This window comes from Accipiter gentilis, chromosome 29, assembly GCF_929443795.1.
Source record: "Accipiter gentilis chromosome 29, bAccGen1.1, whole genome shotgun sequence".
Taxonomy (NCBI): Eukaryota; Metazoa; Chordata; class Aves; order Accipitriformes; family Accipitridae; genus Astur; species Astur gentilis.
Window position 1 is genome coordinate 13,553,786 of NC_064908.1, and position 23,591 is coordinate 13,577,376.

Genomic DNA, 23,591 nt, shown 5'->3' on the forward strand with positions numbered 1-23,591 from the left:
ACCACAGGCTTGATGGGTTTCCACTTGGCAGGGAGGGGGAGATATGTGCAGATTCTAGCAGAATTTCACAGAATTAAGCGTGAGAATAATTCTTTTCTTGGAAAAAAAATGGGTGTAGGAGTGCCAAGCTGCAGGGCTGCATCAGGAGCAATTATGAAGTTTGATATGTAAGGAAAAATGAAGCTTAGAATAAGGATTATCATCAGAATTTTCAGAAGAGATTTTCCAAAGGACCTGGTTACCCTGAGACAGATGAGGACTGACTTCTCTCCCCTCACTGTGAGTGCTACTGGACTTTGGTCTCAACTCCTAGAAGAAGACCTACTATGTTCTGTATCTGTTCACAAGCATAGGGAAGGAGAATCAGAGAGGCAACCTGCAATTTTGCTCTTGGCCACATGTCTGTGATTTTTACTAAAGCAGTTTATGCTATCCCAGGTGGCGTAGCACATTGAACACCTATTGGCTGTTTTTTATTTTCAAAAGGCTAAAACAAGGGTTCAGTGGGACCTTCAGGAAGGAGGTGGAGGTGGTAAAATCTAAAGGAGATACAGATATCTACTGAGCATATGAATATTTTGTTTCCCCCATCTGCAGGACATGCTCTGGGATCTATATATAGTTCTCCTGCAGCAGTGTAACCTGGTATGTGGAGCAGCAGGTCCCCTAAAACAGTGCTCCTCAAACATCTGAATCCTATGTGTCTCATAACCTTACTCAGAAGGAAGGAAGGAAATCCATGCATCTTCCTGAATACTGCAGTCCCAGAGACTATCACTTTTAACTAAATAAAATTTAAGATTCAGGTTCTTTTGTTGCCCTAATTTCAGCACATTGAATGCTATACTTCAGGAGGAAGGAGGTGTTATGATAATTTCAAGGACCACCTTCTAATGTTCTCCATCAGTGGAGATTTAGTGATTAATTCCTGCAAGAGCAAATAAATCCAGACTCATCACATCACACAGAGGGTTTTTTTTTCTCTCATAGCACTTCTCAGTGGTGGAACAGTTGAAGAAACAACACATTTCTATTTTCCATTGTAGCCCTAGAACTCATTGGCAGCTGCTTGACCACAGCCATCCCTGTACCATTGCATTTGCTCTGCTGCCACAGCTAAGTGCCAGCCTTTGTACGTTCTGTTCTTTCAAGGACACACAAGCAAGGGAAACTGCCTGCCTCCAGGCATCCCTTTCTGAAAGGCAAAGTCACCATAGAATACCTCACCATGAATATATCCTTCCTCAAGGCAGCAATTTTATTGCTGTTTTATTAAATTGCCCCAGGACAATATCACTGCCCTGAAAATGATGTTAGGAAAGTGTGTGCAATAAATGCACAAGGCAGCACCCTGCTGCAGTGATGTTATTTCTATTATCACAACTATTATCACGAGATATTTTATCACGACTAGAGTCAGCAAGAGCAGAGCTGGTGGAGGTCCCAGGGATGTTTATGAGAACATCAAGCCTATGGTACTGTGAGGAGAAACTCCATCCTGGAAATGGCTTCATAGCAGGAATCATCTCCATTGATTTCACTTTACTCTGATAGCATCTATTAATCCATGTTACCAGCTTGGACATGCCTATCATTACATTACCAAAGGATGAAGAGATTAAGCACTAAAAAGTGTCAAGGTGTGTCTTAGTTATGCTGCTGATGGGAAAATATGTTATAGGTTAGATCCTTTGAAGGAGCTGTCTTCACCTCTGGTTTCCAGGGGCATGCTCTGCTGCGTCCTGCTCGCCGGAGGTAGAGACAACCTCTCTGAAGAACATGTCATGCTGGATGCCACTGACTCCGTCCTCCACAGCCATGGAGCAAACATAATGGGTCATAGAAAGACCTGTATTAAACTGATACAGCCAACCCATAGTTAATTCAGAGTTTTTAGGATTAGAAGCAGAACTTCCTAGTTTAGTGTTTCTATATAGGCATCAACATGAGGGGTCATTGATTACTTTAAAAACTAGGGCTTTTTCTTTTTTTTTAATTGGATAGCTGCAAGCTTTGCTTTCTTTTAATGCAAATTATCTTTATTGGACCTGCTGACATTAGAAACCATTGCATGCATTCTGAATCTAGCACAGAGGCAGAGAAAATAGAATATTGCATCAGCTCATTTTATGAGAGCTCTTTAAACTGGGAAGAAAAGAAAAAAAAAAAATAGAAAGAAAGAAAAAGAAAGGAAAACAACCATAACCATAACAGAGGATTTGCTGGTTCTCTGTCCCCTGGCATTCCCCCCCTCCTCTCTTGTCCCTCCTTCCATTTCCATCGCTTCAGGGACTTACTACAGCCATGGGATTAATGGACACCTAATGTCATCTCTGCTTTACAGCCTGGAAAGTCTCTTGTGTAGTTTACATTGATTTTTCTTTTCTGATGCATTTGCAGAATCTGAGATACCGATGGTGGGAAACATAGATAAAGAGGGAAGACGTGAGAAAGAGATACATCCTCTGCCTCATGCTCCCAGTACTGAAAATGCTTCTAGACTTTGGAGCCTGCAGATACTTCCAGCAGCAAATACCCACTTACTCTTTCCTGCCATCATAGAGGACATAGGAAGGGCAGCAGTGATAATCTTGCTCTCTGGTGAGCTGGTGTTATCCATCACTCAGGAACAGATAGGGAATGCATTGCCTTACAACAATTCCCAGTGCAGTGAGGTCTCTCTTGTGTGATTTGGCACTATGCTCCTTTTTATTGTACTTCTATTTTTATTATAATTGCTATTAGCAAGACTAAGGTAATTGCCCAGGATCTTCTCCATAAGTGAATGAACACAATGGTCATACTCACGGGGAAGCTAATACCTACCCTCCGGCTGTGCAGAAAACATGGTGTTAAATGCAGAAGAGCGATGGGCAAATCTCACAAGTCTGAGTGATATCAGAAATACCAGGGGAGGGCTAGGACCAGGGTTTTTGTGAAACAGGCTTTTGCTGTGTCGTCAACCTCCTTGTGCAATACTCAGCATCACGTCTTCCCCAGTGACTCTGCTCCGATCAGGGAAGGTTGCTGCTCTCTACCAAACTTTACCTCTCTACAAAGGGAAGAGTCAGGAGGTGGAAGCACAGCCTGCTTCTCCATTTGATGGTATCACTCTCTCTCGTAAGGAAGTATTGAAGAAAAGCAAGGCTGCTGTACCATGCACCTATGGGGTGAAATGACCTGCAGGCATGTCAGCAGGTCAGATCAGATCAGCTTTGGCAAGAAGATTAGTGGGGTATAAATTGCTCCACGAGCCTACTCACAGTCCCCAAAACCTGTGAGCCTACTCACAGTCCCCAAACCTGCAGTAACACTGCAGTACTTGACAGCTCTGCAATATTTTGTTTATTAGCATCATGCACAGGTGTCACCCATCAGTAATACAGAAAAGATGGATGATCTTTTAGTTAAGATGCTAAACACTGCCTGAAGCCAGGCTGTTTTTTAGTAATAGTGTCAAAAAGAGTATCAGAAAGAACAGAAGGAAGATGCCATCCTGTGACCATGTCTCTCATCTTCAGCATCTTTGGTGTCAGCTTTGTAAAGCTGTTGGAACAGAAGATGGGGGAAAGGCTGGGAATGATGCTTAAAGCTAACCCAGCACCAGCTGGGGTCCATCTTCCACTGGCTCAGTGGATGAGTGAACCCTCTGAATAGAGAGTTATTTCTTAGTCTGCTTTAGATATCTGTGGTATCTTTAAATATCTTAGAGGTTCCTTAACAGACAGTCTGGACTCCCTGTTAGGCACCAGTTTAAGTGTGCAGCAGAGATAGAAAGGGAGGAAGACTGATGCCATCCCATGTCATTCACTTTTTGCCATGCCACTCTGTGTGAGCGAGTGACACGTTGTATTTCAGGAGCAGCAGGAGCCATTTGGCTTTGAGCGATGGTGTTGCTCAGGTGGTTATGAAGGTATCTCATTTCCCTTCATCTACCCCATGATGCAGTCTCATTACCACAATACCCTACCGTATCATGCCAGCATCTCAAGGCAAGTGGGTCACAAGGGTTTTTTCCCACCCTGAGCTCCCTATTGCAAGCAGTTCTTCTCACTCTGCCATGAAAGAGAGTAAATTGTTGTTCAAACAAGTGTGACCCTGTGCTTTGCTGTCATCAGGACAGCTTTTTAGAAGACATTTAATGCTTAATATGGACCTCTTGACAGAAATGAGCTATTCCTGCCTGGGCTCCTGACAGACTGCTGGAGAGTCTCAGGAAGAACAAAAGAGATTTATCGGTAAGAAGGTTTTCTGCTACAGGCAAGGAAAAAAAAATAGGAATGTAAAGAGCAAAAAGCAGGAGAATGAAAGGAACCCTGGTGATAGGTCCTGTTTGCTATCCAGCTGAAGAAAGAGACTTGCAAACATCCAGATTAATCTTGGGAAATAACTAGTATCTTAAGTTTTCATTGCAAGAAATTACATGTTGTCATCATGATTATTTATTTATTTTTACTCCAGTTAATAACGACATTCAGGAAATTAAAAGGAAAACCGGCATGCAGTTCTGTTGGGAAGACTGTGAGGAAACAGATCAGCAATCAAGGATAAATAGTATTGTTTCTTTTCCCATGCATATTTTCATGTTTAAGGGAACCTGGGTTTGTCTGCTGTGTTTTGCAAGGCTGGATTTCATCCTTTTTTCTGGTCCCTATACAAACATCAGCTGTTTGAGGTGGATCCTGCAAACCTCCAGAGTTTCTTTTCTTCTGCTTTTGAAATTCTGAAAATTCATATTTTTATTCATTATTCACCTCTCCCTTTGTTTCACTGTGAGCAAGAAGAATTAGGCAGTGCCTTAGCTGACTGACTGCACAGTACAAACAGTGAAGAGAGTTTTCCAATAGTCCAAAGTCTAAAATCTTTACCATTCTGTGGAGTGCATCCAGAAGAATAAAGAGAGGGAAGAAATCTTTTAAAGGACTTGGTTACCTTAATACTATTCACTTCAATGGAAGTTTGACCTCTAAACTCCTCAGGTATACTTTGACAATTGCACCCTACATGCATGCATTATTGGGTTCAGAAATAATAAAAGAAAGGAAGTAAATTTTTAATGAACATGATTTACTGCAATGTGTTCAGCAGCTGACTTGCAAAAGCTGTGAAGTGATCCAAACTCTCTGCACCCTGGGACATGGCTACAAGAAAGACTGGATGTTGTAGAGAGCCTGAGATGGATGGGCCAATAAATATGGTGCAAACTGCTATCCCTTCCCTGAAGTCAGGGGAATGATGCTGAATTTCATCTCTTAAGAATCTGTCCTTGAATCGTCAAAAGTTGCTGGAAAACTACTAAGAAAACTCAGACTTTCTCCACCGGAGAGTAGAGGTGTTCAGAGATTAAAATGTTTGACAAGGTTCAGATGTTCACAGTCCCATGCAGGGAGAGAAGGTAAGTGTCAGAGGTCTCCACAAAGCTGGACTTAATTTAGGGACAATGGGACCGCCCATGGCAAGTAGAGCGGGCAAAGAGAGAGAAAGGGAATCTCTTTCTGACAATAATTGATTGCACATAGTGTTAATCTTCTGCTCTGAACTGCCCATTGCAGATCCAGAGTAGAGGGATAGACCTCAAGGATGCTCCCCTGAAAAAAGTTCAATGAAGACCATAAAAGCCACCAGCCTAAGCAATGAGTGCTTTTCCTGAGGACCAGAGGTTTGTCCTTTCATGGTGTGAGCCCTCCATTTCAGCTCATGCTGTACCAGTCATCAGACTAGCCAAGTCCAGATATAATGCTCTCTTTATTGTTTTATTTTTACCACAAAAGCACCTCAGAGAAATAACCAAGGATCAACACCCTGTCACATTAAACATCTTAAGGAAAGAGAATAGAAAGGCTAGACTGTGCCCCAGAGATCTTACAATTTAATTGAAATTCCAGGAATGCACCTAGACCTGAGGAAGGGCTCAGTTTGTTGTATTATTCTGCAAACCAGTTTTCTCGTATTCACCATGAAAGTTTCCTTCTTCACCTCTCTGTTCCAAGTAAAGTCCTGACTTCTTCCTTCCTTTTTTTTCCCCTCTAAACAGAAGAGGAAAAGAGAATGAAAGGTGAGAGCTGATTGAGTGAGCAACAGCAGGGGTAAGAAATGAGTATTTATCAATGTACCTCTCTTTTTAAAGCACATCAATTCTGAAGCTGCTGACAGAGGTCTTGCTGTAACTGCTGGAAGAACCTCCAGGAGCTAATAATTTTATGTTCAGGCTTATGTAAAACCAGTTTTGATTAATTATTGATGCAAAGTTAGGAAAATGAACATTCGCTCTGCCTTGGCACAGCCCTATCAAATAAATGAAGCTGCGGCTGCTGCACAGCATGCCATTCGACCCCCCATTCCTGTCTAGCGGCTCTTCGTTAGCAGGGGCAGCCTGGGTTCCTCGTGGGGGGCAGCGTGTCCCCTCCTGTTGCAACGTCCTTTGGAGAGCATGTTTTCAGACTCCTGAAATCTAGGAGAAACCATGCCAGGCAACACCAGCTTTCCTTATCCGCCTCAAGCAGAAGTGGACCATATTCCCTTCTGTGTAATCACTGAGCTGGGCAAATATGCCTCTTTTTTTAACTTTTGCCTTAAGATTAGTGCCTGAAACGTCTGTCTTATTTTGCCATTGCTTTGCGCAGCTGGCTGGGGTTCAACTGAAGGCACAATGTTCCCATGTCCAGCATAGCACTCCTGTGGGCTCCCGAACAATGTATCCATGCACAGAAAGCAGTCTTGACAATAACTGCTTAGCACATTCCATTCAATTCCACCTAATTAAATAGGTTCAGCAGCACAAAGACTGCATAAATGACTGCAATCTCATGCTAGATACGTAGCTGCAGAGCTGCAACACATGCTTGTAAAAGGTGCAAAAAGTACATTTAACCTTCTTTTAGCGGAGTTGCCCATTGCAACATAAAAACCTCTACAGCGCACATATATCAAAAGGCTACACTTAAACTTCTTGATGCTGACAGTAAGAGTCAGACCCAGAGATAGATACACACCTCTGGTCTGTACACATCTGTATTCCCACTCCATGCTAGACACACACAAACCTCCTTTTCCATTCTGCAATACCATTTTTTAGCTGGATCCATCTCCACTGGTTTGTGTGGGGCTGCACTGGTCACAGTGGGAGCTATGGGAGGTGGAAAGGGGAGTTTTAGCAACTGCATCTAGGTAACCAAACAGCCCAAGTCATCTTGCTCATTAATGAGCATGTCATATAGCCCTGCTCTTCACTTCATCACTTTCGTGTCCTTTCCAGAGTGATGCCATTTTACATCCCGCAGCCTTTTATAAGCTCCTGATGTCCAATACAGATAGTCTCTTCTTATCATCTTTCTCTTTTTCTTTTTAGCACTCCTGGCTTCCAGAACCATTTTCTAGGGCCGGCTTTTTCATAATGGTTTCAATTCTTAGCTCCTCACTCTTCCAATTGTTCTTTACAGATATGGAGGGTGGGGGACTTAAAAGCGCCCTGGTTTAATTCAGCTCCCCTTGAACTCACTAGTATAGAAAAACTGAACTGCACATTTCCATTGATTTCAACAGGGGAAGAGTAAGGCAAGTGCATTGGGCTTTAGAAATTCACCCCCTTGATATTTTCTCATCACCCTGTTCCCTGTCATTAGCACGCTTTGTACCACTGCTCCCAGTTCTGCTGTAAAGTGTGCTCCTATTTTCATTCTCTCACACACCTGTCCATCTCCATGCTTTAACATGTTTGAATTTCATTTTATGAATTTTGTAGGACTGTAGCCCTGTCTTGTGGAACAATTACTTCTGCTTTGTAATGGAGTTTACACTGAGTTATTCTCAAACAGAGTTTCATTTGCCTAGGAATATATCATACAGCCATATTATGGAGACATCACCTGCAGCTAAGTAGCATGGTTTTCTTCTCTTGGACAGTCAACACTATTACCCTCAGAACCAGAAGCAAAATTTTAATGAGAAATTTTCAAATAAAAGGTTGCTTGACATTATAATTAACATGAGCTTCATGTATGCACTATTCTGTCAGAGGAAACTAAATTGGGGCAGGTTATAACTGAACTTGTTGCTGCTCCTTCTATTTCCTAATGTCCAATTTTATAGTGAAGTAGTGGAGAGTATGTCTTTAACTGAGTGGTAGATGGTACCAGAAGCTTTGTACTATACCCTAAGAGCAGTGATGACCAGTCCACCCTTATCTCTACAAAGTTAGATCTGTATTACCAAAGACCAACCTGGAGATCATCCTGCAAACTTTCCTTGTGAGATTTACCCTGAGAGGCACATGGTTACTCCCATGCAACAAAACAATGTCCTTTGTCCAGCTGGACCTCAGATGATAGAAACTTTAACGGCTGTAGAGACCTGAAACTACACCAAGGCAAAAGCCATCACTGGTGCCATTCCCACTTGCTATTCTCGTTGAATATAACCTAGACACCAGATCCCTTGTCTGAACTGAGGTGCAGACTTATAAAAATGGCTTGTGAGGTCTTATTGATCACTCCTCTCCAGGCGGTTGTACAAGACTTTCTTCCCAATGCCCAAAATTATGTCTGAAATCAGTTTAGGGAATGAGCAAGTCTTTTAATTAAAACAGTCTGTTATGATGAATCTGTTATTACAAAGTCTTACCTATGTAAAACATTAATAATACAAATTTCATTTGTTTATGTCAGCACCAAGCATTAATTTTTAATGGCAAAACGTATGAGTTATGAAAGGCATTAATGCAAAACAAATCACCAACTGAGAAGGGAAAGGAAATCCATTTTTTAGGGTAAGCTGTGGGAATGAAATATTGTTGTGGTTCTAACCAGGGAAAAAAATATTTCTTAGGACTCCAAGAGCAATTAAAAAAACCCCAGTGAAGCCTTGGGGTTTATCATCATGCTTGATATTAGTTCTATATCCAGCAAAGTTTGTGTCCATTTTGCCCAGCCCACACCTTGATGCCATCTCTGAGGAAGCCTTTTACACAGAATTACTCTAATTGCCATGCAACTGCCATGAAAGCAGATTGGCTACGTACTGCATAATAATCATCTCACTGCTGCGAATGAATGAGATCACAGAGAGCCCAGAACTTAGTCATGCTCACTTGGTGGGCCAAATTCATCACAGATGTAAATGGAAGGCACTCTGTGGGATTTAGGAGTCACTCCTTCTTATGCCAGTGATAAATTAACTCCAGGCATTAATTGCCAATTCATTCTTGCAGCTTATGATTATAAATCTGCAGGATAAATCAATACCAGGTCGTTTTTGAAAACGGACAGTAAGGGAGTTGGTTGGGGTGGACTGGTCCTGGGTCTGAGCAGAGCAACTGAGAAATTGTAGCTTTTGATAGGACTTTTGCTTCTGCAGTACCTGGCATCCTCACATTTAACCCTTACTCTCACACATTTTCACACCAGGGAAATTCTATGAAGCCCTGGACAGAGACAAAATGGAAAATCCTCAATTGCTTTGGGACCAACTCTCACTAGGCCAGCTCTTTAACAAGGTTTAAGATGATGGGTTAAAAGGGGTTGTGGGCAACACAACCCCTGGTGCCTCTGTCCAAAGCAGCCAAGAGCACCCTTTACCACACTAGTAATCTCCCTGATTTTCAGTGAAACTGTCCAGATGTGTAGAATGAGGCCACACCTCCTTTTCTTATCAGCATGCTGTGGGAACCATGGTTGTGAGGGGTTTGCAGAATGCCCATGAAGCCTAGAAATAGCATCCATGCATAGCATAGGCACATCGGGACCCAAAATGTTGTTGTGATAACAACAGTCAATGGACTGGTGGCTGTGCTCTGCAACAATGAGGGACCCAGACAACAGATTTCAGCAGTGAGGTAGGGTGAGAGTGGCAAAGCCGGACTTGGAAATCACTTGGCTCCCACTCAAAGGGCCTTTAGGAGCCACACGGGACACTTCCCTGGCACAGCATGATTAACATTTCTTTTCGCTACCGGCCTAGCTGTAGCTGTTAAAGGACTGCTACAGAGCTAGAGAATGGGGATGCCATTAGTTCTTAAGCTTTATGGAACTAGACTTTGCCTTTTTTCCCTAGTTAAGACTTCAGCAATATAAGCAATACATCCTGTAGCTTCCACCTCTCTCCCACACTCTTCCTTTCCCTCTTTCTGTCTTTCTTTCTTGTCTCAGTCTAAAAAAGTTGCTGATATTAGCAATAAAGCAAAAATTTAATATCATCCTACAGGGTGCTACAACAAACTGCCCCTTGGTTCCATCGATTCAACAGGCCTGAAATATAGGAAGGCATCTAAGGGGGGAAAATACAAGATGAACTTTGCAGATATAAATTCTGTAATACCGGATTTCTCCTAACACATTTCAGGGCTGTGTTGTGTCACACCAGCATCTCTCCCTCTGATGCTACAGGATCTCTGTTAGCAAAACAATAGGTTCTTGTTGGTGAAGCATTTAGAGCAGGCTGCGGTATTTCATCTCAACAATAGCCCTAATATTACAACGCATGACACATCCACTGCTTCGTGCCTCCGATAGAGACACAGCACCCAGCCTGAGGGTACCAGAAACCTGGCTGGAAGCAATTTAAGGTTGTTTTCTTCCTCCCAGCATCAATGTGTGAGGCGACATAAATATAAGAGAGGTTGTGTCTGTAGGGGAGAACTTGCTGTACCAGGTATCAAAGACTTGATAGAAGCAATTGCAAATATTTGGGACATGTGATGCTGTAATCCATTATTTCTTCTCCCCCCCCCACATTTCCCCTCTAATCTGAAAGTATCCATTTGACAAGGTTATAAAATACTGAAATCTTAGTCTTTTTCTCCTTTTGGATACTTAGCAAGTTCATTTTTTAAATTCATGACATGAGAAATGAGATTCGGTTTACCACACCGCATTCAAAAAACTATCAACTTGCTTTTCCCTTCCTCTTGAGGGGAAGAGTCCAGATGACTCTGAAAGGATTTCTTATAAGGTCTCATCTGGCACTTTTCATGATGTTGCATTCATACTACAAATGAAGTAGGCAATTGCCTTCATGCCATACTCTTGCCACTTGAAATTAAAGCCAGAGCGGGAGCAAAACAGTGTAGCTCATTGCATTGTTCTACCACTTTAGGAGCTGGTTTTGACCTTCAACATCCTTTCATTTGAGATTATGGCTAATTTAAAATTACATAAAAGAGGACAGGGGTAGTGCCTGCGTGTGGTGCAGAATACAGTAAGATATGCAATAAATGATATTTGCATTCTCTTTAACAACAATTTGCACATAATCTGGTTGCTAGCTGTTAGTTCTGTAAGTGAAGTCTCATGGCCAGGTCCCTGAGCCAGGTACAAAGATGATGAGCTCATGTTTGTTGCAGGAGCAGTATGATAACATGCTGTTCAAGATGATGTCTCTCGTGTTAAAATGATATCAAAAGCCCAATGGTCAACCAGCAAATCAAAAAGACAAAAACATGCATTTTTGGTGCCACTTTTTCCAGAACTCCAAAAGCTTTTTATTTCTTAGAAATGAGAGTGGAGGGTGGGGGAAAACAAGCAGTTTCTGGCCTGGGTTGCTCAAGCTACAGTCTTCCTTGAAAGGCAGCACAGAACTGGTCCGTATGTGATAAAGTTTGTGTATAATCAATAAAAAGAACTTGAGATCTACTTGAAAGAGGAAAAAGGTCGGTGTTGATAACCTTCACAATTCTTTTTATTTATTATTAATACCTGCTTGCTGGAACTCCAGCAACAAGAAATAAGGAATACTAGGCAAAGCAGAGACTCCTCTCTCTACTCTCTCCACTCCCATCATCCTTCTATCTACCCAACTGTTTTATTTTTCCTCTAACTCCATTTCTTTCAGTCTATTGTTATTGAATCTTCTGGGACTGTGCTTAAGAAACAGTGAGTACCTTGGGGCAGCAAAACACAAGTTTCCAAAACAAGTTGTATTCAAGAATTTTTTTCCAGAACTGCCAAGGGGAACAATTGTGGGAAGGGCTGACAAGTTTTTTAAAATTTTCTCATCTCCTAGTGTGGAGAATGCCTCAATTCCACTGCCTCAGGGCAAAGGACAAGTTATGTCCCTCACTGCAGTGTCCAGTGACAATATTTGTCCCAGTGGTGGGTGCTTGTGATGTAACAGGACCATGTTTTGAGAGGGAGTGAGGAGAACCAAGTATAGGACTTATAAATGTCTGATGTGTATTTTTTAAGAAAGAGGGTTGAACCTGTGGTTGGAGAAGGCTATCAACCCCACTAGCAGCCTACTTACTACTTCTGAGCTCAGGTAGCTAATGGCACCTCTGCATGGCCTTTTGCAAACACGAAAGCTGTGGCTGGGCTCAGGGCCAGCTGGAAGCTGGATGGTTGCTGTCAGGTACTGAGCCACAGTCCATTTTAGAGCATCCACCCAACTGTCTGTTACCTCCAGTATGTGCAAAAGTTTCGGGACCCACCCTGCTTTCTTCAGAGAGGTACCCGTTGCAACAAAGCCTCACAACTGACTTTTCAGACATACTGGGATGAATGCTTAAATGGTCTCATTTAACATGAAATAGGCAAAAAGCGGGTCATGTCCATCTGTAATAAAAACCTTTCTTAAAGCTAAAATAGGCTTTCTGAGGTTCTTTATCAACCAGGAATGTCCCCAGGCACAAGACAACTGAATAAATACCTTTAAAAATTATATACTTCTCCAAAATGCAGACGATCAGTCAGATTCAGAGCCTATAAATGCTGTAGGGTTTTGGTGGTTGGTTTTAATGCAGGTAGGAAGGGAAAGTTTCTTGATTCGGGGGGACTTTTTACCTTGCAAACTCTGAGAAGCAGAAACCAGTCAGGAGCACTGACAGCCTTTGTGTGAAAAGTCTCCAGCAGCTTTAGTGCTGGTGTTGTCCCACAAATGGGTTTCGTTTACCCAGTGTGCAAGCCAATAACACACAGAGTCAAGGTATTTCCAAATTAATTTCATTGATGCACATGAATGGGTGCCTTTCTGAAGGCAGCACACCCTTGTCTCAAAAAGTCTCACATTTATATACTTAACTAATACATATTCATTATTATTTTCCTCAATGATTGGTTCTTTCTTTTTCTCCCCTCATGTAAATTAGTGTGCAGACTCTGCCTTCTTTCTTCACTGTCTTCTTTTGAGTAGGCGGTATCACTTGACTAGGTGGTCAATGAGACGGTGGTCATGATCTCCCACTGTAGGAATTACCTTTTACCTACTTCTTCCCTAATCTTGGCAGTTCCAAGTGGTTCTTCAAGGTTTATTGACCCGACCACAATCCATTACCTTTTCTGACATAAACATAAAGCCCCATTGTCTAGTAGTTAGTTCCTAAACCCTAAATCATGTCTAGTTATTGTTTCCCTATTTTAAATATTAACTGATGGGAGCTGTACACAGAACTTGAGCAGCTCCCTGGTTATTTCAATCATATTTTACATATTAATTTACATATTAACACTGGTACCAAGTAAATTGTTTCAGATTTTGCAGTCTTACAAAATAGTCACGGGTGAGAATTTGAAAAAGGCAAGTTTCTTCCTCTTTTATCCTGGATCAGTGCTCTGGTTATCCTCTTGCCATGGCAGGGCAACTGCCTCCAGTTTTATGTCCTCTACTTTCACTGGTATCAACTACCAGAGCTACGTTTCCCTCCATCAGCTGTTTCATATAGGAAAAATGCTCCCATGTAAGGTGTTTGCCAATAATCATCTTCAGGTTTTCTTCATTCAGTTATAGCCCAGAATGATTTATTATAGTTATTTCAACTGTCCCTACCCTTTGGCGCTCGAATTATTCTCTTTACTCTTTACTATTATTATTTGTATTATTGCAACTTCTAGTTGCAGACCAGAACAAGAACGTGCTTTGCATTTTTCACTGCCGTGATTCCTGTGTGGGTTGTCTCTTTGTTATTTCACCAAGGGACAATGTATGTATAAGCTACAATTTTCCAGTATAGCACAGCTGTAATTACCTGTGTAGATACACCACTGAATTCACAGGCATATGCTGTATTTCTTCACATGGATGCTTCATAATATTAATATGAGATTAAAGCATCTGATTTGGGGTATCCACATTCTGATCTGTGGGGGCTCATATTTCTTCCCCCACTATCTTACAAGCCATTGCTTATAACAGCCCCCTCAGGATTTCGTCTATCTGACACCCTTTCCTACATTACACTAAGGTGCCCTGGGTTGTTTCTTGTGAAGAAAGGAGGGCAGCTTGCCCAAGAGCCCATTTGTAACCAAATCAGTTCCTTGGACTTGTATTCTCCTGAGTCAGTGGTTGCTATAGACTTTGTGGTCATCTAAATGCACCTACACCACCTTGAAGGCAATTCGTAGCCCTGTGAAAGCCAGGGGAAAACCCCATTGCCTTCATTTGGCCACAGATGAGACCCTAACTGGCACTTAAAATTGTCAGCACACCGGTGAAAAGCTGTTTAGCCAACAAGGAAGACACTGCGATATCAGATACCATTTGCCACTTGAAAACATAAAAAGCATTTGAAATGTGATCTGCCCATAATGTGATTTCAACACTGCTGTCTACTGTTTAGTACTTACTTTTAACTTGAATTTTTACCAGCAATTTTAAAAAACTATTCAGTTTTAATCTCATAGAAAGTTTAAAGCAATTTTTTATTAGTGCATAACTCTAAAATACCACTTTGGAATGAAGAATTATCTCTCAAGTACTTACTAGATAGGCTTTACTTTACTGTTAGTTAATCTGACAGTGTTTTATTAATAATCAGCCCTTTTTGTATTGCTATTATGCATTTTTTTCTATTAACGCAGTTTATATCTCTAGCATCACCATTATAAAGTAGACTGTGAAATATCTCTCAGATATGCTGTGTAGGAACAAAGTAGATAAATATTTCTAACAAATCACAGGCACTATTTTGTGTTGAATTTTCTTGCTGTTAATAAACAGTGAAATGTTTAATACCAATTTTAAGAAATATTTTTATAGGTGGAAATCAGATTACTGTACGGTCTACATCCACTGTAAGGGAAGAGGGAGTGGGTACTCTTGTTTTATGATTTTTGCATCCTTGCTTATGATTCATTGTTTGAAACCAGCCCACAGCTCACTGCCTATGCTCATCTTCATTTGAGTACAATTCTGTAGCAGGAATAGAACAGGCAGAAGCTTGAATCAGGTCTTCTTCCTCTGTTTTAGATTATTTATCCCTACATATAGTGCACTGTCTTCATTCTTCATTCATTTAAACCCAGTCCAGAAATTAATGATAAGTAAATTAATGATCATGTTGAATTTAATAGGTTTATGCAGGCAGTCTGTAGTAAGCCTGCTAGTTTTACAGAGCACAACTCAATTCACTTTAGTGATTCACACCAGCATAAGTGAAAATAAAACAGGCTATGGAAATCCAGTCTGAACATGGGGGCTTTCAGCTTTTCATTAACCCATACGTTTGACCACTTCAGTACATTTGGGTTACTTCATTGTCTACAGTGTTTGCATTCACTCCCCTGAAGTATAATCTGCAACTGGAGTTAACACCTTATTTATGCCTTCCCCCTTGTCATTAAGATTGATGTGGAATAAAAATGGTGCTAATATTGATCCTTTTGGCATTCTGTTCGACAGTGTTTTCAACCGTGCTTACTGTGCCACTGATTTCTTACCCTTCCTTTGCTGTCTGGCTGGCAATTTTCCATCTCTGTCGATACCCATCATGCTTTGGAGAATTACTTGCGAGGTGCATCTCACATGTCTTGCAGAAACCTAAATAAATGCTGTCTCCTCCCATGTTCATTTTCAGAAGGCTCTTACCCCTGACCTCACATTGATTTGGACCCACCTACTGAGTAATCAAGTGCTGCTTTGCACACCTAAATATCTGGTGGGACATTACTTGCCTACAGTCATGTATGAGGCCAGGGGAGAGCCAAGACTCAAGTAGCTTCCCTGCCCATCCATAGGAACAGAAATTGGACAGACTCAGAAGAAATTGCCAGTCTCTCTCGTTTCCTCCTTTAAGAGTAGTACCACCTATGGGACCCAATTTTGATCTTGCAGTTTAAAACCAGAAATGAAACAGTGACAAACCATCCAGCCAAAAAAGTTTCCCAATTTCACTGATCACGTCCTAGTGATTTTTCATTTTTTACCTATGTCAATAAACTGTATCTCCTTTGAGGCGCAAGACTGTTGCTCACCTAGATGCTCTGTTGTACCCATAAAGGGTGAACTCTGTTATAAATATTTAATTTAAAACTGATTCTGCAGAGGCTAAACTACCTGCCATTACCTCCAGTAGAAACCCTCCCATTGACTTCAATGGGTGATGATTATTAAGACTGAATTCTTACCACATGAGACCCATGAAACTGTAAGCTTTCCAAATCAGGCATATGTGTAAAACCAGAATCTGCATCTTGGGAGAATGAGGTGAGTTCTGCTGGGCATTTTAATGCCAAGATAGATAAGTGAAATTATAAATGGCTCAAACCAACACTTCATTAAACTGGCGCAGAGATTTATGGACCCTCAAGAGCACAAGGGTTTTACCACCTTTGAAAACATCAAAGAAAATGAGAGAAATAACTTTTCAGCCTAATCCTCCTGACCAAAAGCCCTGCTGAGCAGTCTAAACAAGAAGCAAACATATCAACGCAAATGGGAACTGAACTGGCTTCTGAAAGGAAGGTTTGATCCAGAGAGCTGGATGATCACTAGGAGGAGTGATCAGTAAAAAGGAATTCCACTGTATTCAATTTAAGTATCCGTTTTATCTGTTCCTTATCAACAGCTCTATTGACAAGGTCTTCATTGCTTCCTAATTGTTTGTCCCAGTTTTTTTGTGCTTTTCTGTGAAGGTCTAGTTTGAAAAGGGGAGTTCAGTAGCTCGGCTGTGTTACTTGTAACTCAGCCATCATTGATTTTATTCCTTTTCTAGTTTATTAAAGGGCCTGCTTTATCTCTGTTACAACTTCCTCCACATAGCCCGCAACATTTACTGCATTCTTAAAGCTCTTCCTTATTCAAAACTGTCATTAATTTGTTCCACATACTTTGATCTTCCTCATACTTTCCACTTCTTCGCTTACTTCTAGCTTTCAGCAGCCTGGAGAGTGCTGCTAGGATAAACAGCAGAGATGAACCCTTCTTCCTTGTGAAAGCACTGCTGGGAGGCTATTTCACGTTTGTTCAGCAGAAACCGGACCAAGATGTTCATCTGTCACTCACAAGCCTTATGGACTCTTCATGGTGTTTATCTGGTCTGTCTCACACAGGACCAGAACATCTCTTCTTGGGTTTCAACCTGCAGGGTGCAAATGTCAAACTGCATCATTGCGTACAATCATACCACTCATGAAAACTTGTACCAGCAGTGGTCGGGCAGGAAAGCACTCTCTCTCCTCTCTGTGCAAAGAGCAGCTCTGTTGCAGAGAGGCTCTGGTACACGCATATGGAGCAGGGACTGTGAGTACAACCGCAAAGGGATCGGAGATGGGGCTGTATGGCAAAGGCAGCACAAGAAGAGATGCCAGCACCTGCCCACTGCTCTGGCTTTGCCTTGGTCAGCAGCCCTGCAAGCAGTGATGCAACATAAAATGTAAGACCTCGGTTCTTTATTCAAAACATTATAAATGAACACCCCAAAAAAACAACGCCCTAGAAGCTGGATGCAGAAGGATTTTGGTAGATATTCATGTATAAACCCTTTTGTATCCATGGGTTCAGCTAATGATGTAACTCTGGAGTACTTTGTGCAGTGCTGCTTACCCCAGCTGAGAAAGGACACTGCAAGATTAGAGTTCATTAAAGGGATCTGAGGAAATTCCCACAAGAATAAAATACTTGGTTCAGCACAGGGACAAATGCAAAAGGAGTATGGGAAAATTGTATGAAATGACGAACAGGCTGGAAAGGGTAGGCTGGGAGCTCTGCTCTCCATGTCTCATGATAGGAGAACAAAGGGACAGTTGATGGGATATTAAGAAGCAGCAAATTCAAAACTGATAAAAGGAACTATTTCTTCACAATTTGTTTCACTGCCAGAAGAAACCTCTGAGAATAAGAATTTAACAAGATTGCCTGGGGACTGGCCACTCACTTGGATAAGGAGAACGCCCAGAATTAGAACAGTTAATGCTACAAACCCTTGGAAGATACTTCACACAATTCTCTTAGAAAACAGAGTGTATTAGAGAATAAGTAGGAGGGAAGGGGAGATGGATTATCCTACATCTGTTTGTTGTGCAGTGCTTATATCTTCTTTAGAAGCATCTGGTGTTAGCCATAGTCATAGGCTGATAGCCATAGTCATAGTCTGATCCAGGCTGACAATTGTATTGTTGCCATTTTCTGGTGTCCCTTAGTTGTTTCTCTTCCCTCCTCCACCTGGTTAAAGCTGATTAAAAATCCTGAAATTAATTTTGCACAACAATTCAAAACTGTTTTCATCCTGAAAGGTTAAAAATAGACTCATTTTTTCTTTTCTCTTCTTTTTTTTTTCCTCAGAAACTTATGGTGAAATATTTTAATGAAAACATTAGCTGCAAACACAGGTGCTAGTAAACAAAATATGTCAGTATACATTTGGAAAATGTTTACAATTCAAGGGTTTGGGAAGAGACTGAACATTTTAATAAAACACTTGCTTTTAATGAAAAATACACCTTTATTTTTTTAATAAAAAGGCTGATTTTATTATTTTCTTTTAAAAGACCCTGAAAAATCTCGATCAACTTAAGTCCCAAAGACAAGCTCAAATAGCCCTGAAAGGGATTAGCACAGCGAGGAAACAGCAGCAGACCTCATCCCAGAGCAGGCACAAACAGGTGAGCGGGATTCGACAGACTGAAAGATTTATCACAGGTTGAGGAGCGGAGGAGAGATGAGGAAGCCGAGTCCAGCTCCCGCTGTCAGCAACATCAACAGAAAAAACCTTTTTGGACGTGGGCAGGAGCAGGACACGCTGTCCGCCCCTCCGGGGTGGCTGGCGGGTCTCCCAGCGTTAGCCCTCGTCCCTTTCCCATCGCCGGCTGTGCAGGGACCACAAAGGGAGACAAAGCGCCGGTGTATTCTTGATTAAACTGATGAGATGGGGCTGCTGGCAACAAATGCATCTCTCTCTCTCGATCCCCTGGCACTTTGAAATGAACTGCTCCTCCCTCCACTCCTGCCGAGCTCTGGAAAGAGGGGAGGAAGGAATGGGCATTAGCAGAGCCTCTAATTACGCAGGAATGGGGAGTGCATCCCTGCGGTACATGGAGCAGGCTGGGGTAGGTGCTCAGCCATTCTGGAAAAAGCTGAGTTACTTAAGGTTTCCTCTGTCTGCTCTTACCTTTGTCCCTTTGCTACATGTTAATTGATCCTTTCTCCCTTTTTGGCTGAAACATCTGCTTTTAATGCTCACAAACAATAAATCCTCTCTTTTTTTTTTTCCCCTGCTCACATGGGATGTAAATCCACACAGAAGGGGAAGTGGGGAGGGGGAAAAGGGCTGCATGCCATGTTCCCAGCATTAGCATAATAACAGTGCTTATGGCTCAGTGCAGCCCTGAGTGGCAGCAAGACTAACCTACCTCGGCTGAGCTAACCTAACCAACGTGCCATTCACCAGGAGCACCAGGGCCTCCAAAATGTGTCAGTGGGCTCGCAGGGGTGCTGAAAGTTGGCTTGTCCCCTGCTGTCAGTACGGCTGACAGATTTCTTAAGAAACAGCTAGCAGGAACAGTGAGGATGTCTAACACCTTCCCTCTGCTTTAGAAAAGTCAAATAAAATAAAATACTCATATGTAAAATTGGCCGCAAGCCTTATCTCATGTGCACACCCAACTGCATCTCAGCAAGGCAGTCTCCTGAGAGCATAAACTCCTGAAACCCAAGCATCCAGTTGATCCACTGTAGACTGCATCTATCCTTCCCAAAAAAAAGAGCCTCTTGAGTGTCTGTACACATGGCCTGGGCCGCCTCCTGGCTCTCTCCCATCTGCTTGCCTGCCTCACTGCCTGGAGCAGGCAAGCCCAGTCTCCAATGGGGCTTGGAGACCGTTGCTTTATCCTTGTGGGTTGCTGACACATATCATGAAATGTTCAGGATGTACCACATCCAGAAAAGCACCTCTGCTTCAAAGTTCAGGCCGTTACTTGCATAAGGTGGTTCTTATTTCGAGGGGAGGAGTGGGTGCAGGCACGGCTTTCTACCTCTTCACACCCCTGGCAGTGCTCATGTTTTTCCGAAGGACAAGTGCCACCTTCTTTAGTCAAATTCTGCCTCTAGCAAAGTCTGGACAAAAGGTCCTACTTGAGTTATGAACACAAAGGAGCAAATACAGGAGCTTGGCTGGGATCTGCTTAGCACCTGTGCAGGTGAAAGATGGGGAGGTGCGCTCACACTTTCATCTTCCATTTTGTTAGGTATGGGGTGAAGATCTCACCTGCTTTCAGAGGTGTGTGGGTGGCTTGTTCCCCTAGGTCCTCATGAAGAAACCCATTCGTCAGCTCTACACCTGCACAGCCCTATGACATCTGCTGAAGCTAGGAATTTTGCAGCAACAGGGCTTTAATTTTTCCATAAATGTGTTGTTATTACTATTATTTTGTAATTAAAACCATCTCTGTGCTCTGTGACTTTACTGTTTTGCTTCACATTAAAAAGCTCAGCACATCTAGCCACCACTGTGAGCCAGCAGCATGACTTAAGGTCCCTGTAAGTTTACCTGTGGCAATACATAAGTTTACCCCCTGTCAATATTGCAAAATCCTTGTAACAGCAGCAGAGCAAGTTATCTGTGCCAAAGAACCATCCCAGAACCGCTGCTGGGGTCTGTTGTCAGCAGTGGGTCTGTTATTCCCACCTGCATTCATTCAGATGTGCCACACCATCAAGGTATGAATCAACAGCCCCCCACCAGCCTCAGTCTGTGTGTGAAGGGAAAGAGATAAAGGTATTATCGTTAAAGAATACAAACCCACCTTCCAGAGCCACATGCAAGTGAGACGGCCGCATTCAGCTCTGGGAGCCTAATGCTTAAGACTCAAAAGTCGCTTTCAACTACATTTTCCCATTTCCAAAAAAATAAAGTGTTACAACTACAAGCTGTTTCAGCAAAGCCTCCTCAACAGATAATCGGATTTACATAATTGGGTGCTGGTGGGACTTCAATAAATCATCAACGTGGCAGTGTGTTTATTATAGCCACGCAGAGTCACTGCTCTTCACAAAGAGTTCCTGGTGCCCAAAATACACCACGTGCAACTGAAGGGGAGACAGAGATGTGGTTAGTGCTTGTGGACAAGAGAAATACAGAGCGGCTGGGGCTAATTGCCACTGAGGATTTATTGCATATCAAGAGCTGTGAGCTCAGTGGTTTGATAATGGGCTGAGGCTCCTTTGGCTTGACCACAGGTTTAGATCTAGCCTCATATATTTATAAGATGAGCTTCCAGGAGACAGCTGTTTGTGGGTTAGCTTAAAATCAGTTGCATTTCTCGTCTGCATCAACAAACCTTGTTTTGATACTTCTGTCCATTACATCCATGAAAAGCACAAATTCCAGAGAGGGAGAAAGAACTTCACTCCTACTTACAGGTGGTACTTCCACCTCTAAGCCATACAGCAGGGGGGGGAAACTGCTCTGCCGTTCTGATGGAGGTATATATCCGAATGCAATATTGTATTGATTGCCCACCTTTCACCAGCCCTAGGTTTATGTGCATCTAAAATGAGCTGTGATCTTGCTGTTTCTTCTACACATCTAAAAATGGGGATAAATCCTTCTCCAGGATGGTAGGGCTAAATGTGGGAGAAGGACAGAAGCTGCCAATGTGTTGCTGGTATCTGCGTATGGATAATGCCACATGCCAGGGACAAGCAGTGAACAAAGGCGATTTGTTAAGTTGGGAAATGGGATTGCCAAAAGAGATGGAACAGAAATGAGGTTTTAATCCCCCAGCCCAATCTTTCCTGGTACTGCCTGTCTGCAAGAGAAGGATTTTATCAGTGTTGTCCACAGGGAGCTTTTCTGACCTTCAGTTTGCTGGAGCCTGGCAGAGGATTGCACTTCTCTAAGATGTGCGAACACAAGTTTCAAAATACACAGATGCTCCTGCGAGCTAGCCATAGCACAGCACGATCCACACCAGAACACACTGTGTAGACTGAACTCCACAGAGGAAGACTTTGCATAGCTTACAGGTCCTGCAAATTCACAGAAACAGGTATATCAACATTTTCTGCACTCTTCATTGCCACTGAGCTGACAAAGTCAAGCACCTCGGGACCCGTGTATTTTCCAGACTAGTTGAAAACAACCTTCCCTATTTGCGTTTGTAGGGCTTGCCAGGTTAAAGAGGAAGAGAAAACTGTATAAGACCCACAGCTATACTGCACAGGAGACTGACTTGAGTGTTTGCTTGAAAATTTAGATTTGCTTGTATTGTACAGCCTCCTGCAAGTGTTTTCTATATCCGATTCCCCCACCAACTCACCCCCTCTGCCTGCCTGTCTGCCAGATAGACAATGCCAGCACTAGCATTTTCTCAGCTGCCAAAGCACGTTGGCCTGGGACTTCATTTCTCTGTATCACAAGCTACCAGCAGAAACCTTGTCATTGCAATTTTTCACGTATTTTCTTCTGCTCTGTTTTTTTATCTCTGAAATCTCAACTCCCTGGCTCATGGCCGTAGGCTATTACTAGACTGGAACAAAACTTACTCTCAGTCCTAAACAAAATGAATAAGGCAAAACAAAACAGTCCCAACAAAGAAAAAGTTAATGCTTGGAGTACTAAGCATCAGAGTTTCCATCTGCACTGGGTCAGGAGGATCAGGAGAGTGAGAAGGGACATTGGAGAGGATCACATAGCTGCTGTCTACTCTATGAGCAGTTCGGCTGGTGGCTTTGTCTGATGAACCAGCAGGTGACAGGTCCACCAAATTGCTGTGTCCACAATATTTCTATCTCATATCATGGCAAATCTCACTTAGACAGGTTGCATCCCAGCTGTGGGCTTGGAATTAGGGCTGCCAAATCCACCGTGTATACAGATAGGGGACTGTGAGCACTACAAGATGTCTTGCAAGGAATGACCCATGATGAAATGCTAAAGAGACTCCCCCAGGGTACAGGGCTGTGTTTAATATAAGACACCGTTCTTCCATGTGCTATCTAACAAGCAGCAAAGCCAGAAAAGCAGACTGAGGCAATACTTCCATTTTCTCCTTTCTTTTCTCCCCTCCTCTTCCCTTCCCTGCTTTCCTCCACTGACTTTTTTTTCCTTTTCTTCCTCTCTCTCTTTTTAACATTTCAGCTGAAGAAATTAGGTTTGTTGTTTCACTGGCTGAGTAAACTTTGAGGGCTTTAAGAAAAAGAAATAGTAATTCTTGCTCACCAGGTGGGTTCTTCCCCACATCTCAGCTTCAGTCACAACCCTAATTTAGAATCTGCAGCCAGTTAGCGAGCACAGAGGAGACACAGCCTTGGTGCAGAGGATCTCTCTGTAAGCACAAACACACACACAATTCCAGATGTTTCATCTTTTTAATAAAGATTGGAGCCATGTGAAAAGAAAGGCTTCAGATTTGAAGATTACAAAGCAGCCCATGAGAAGGGTGCTTACTCAG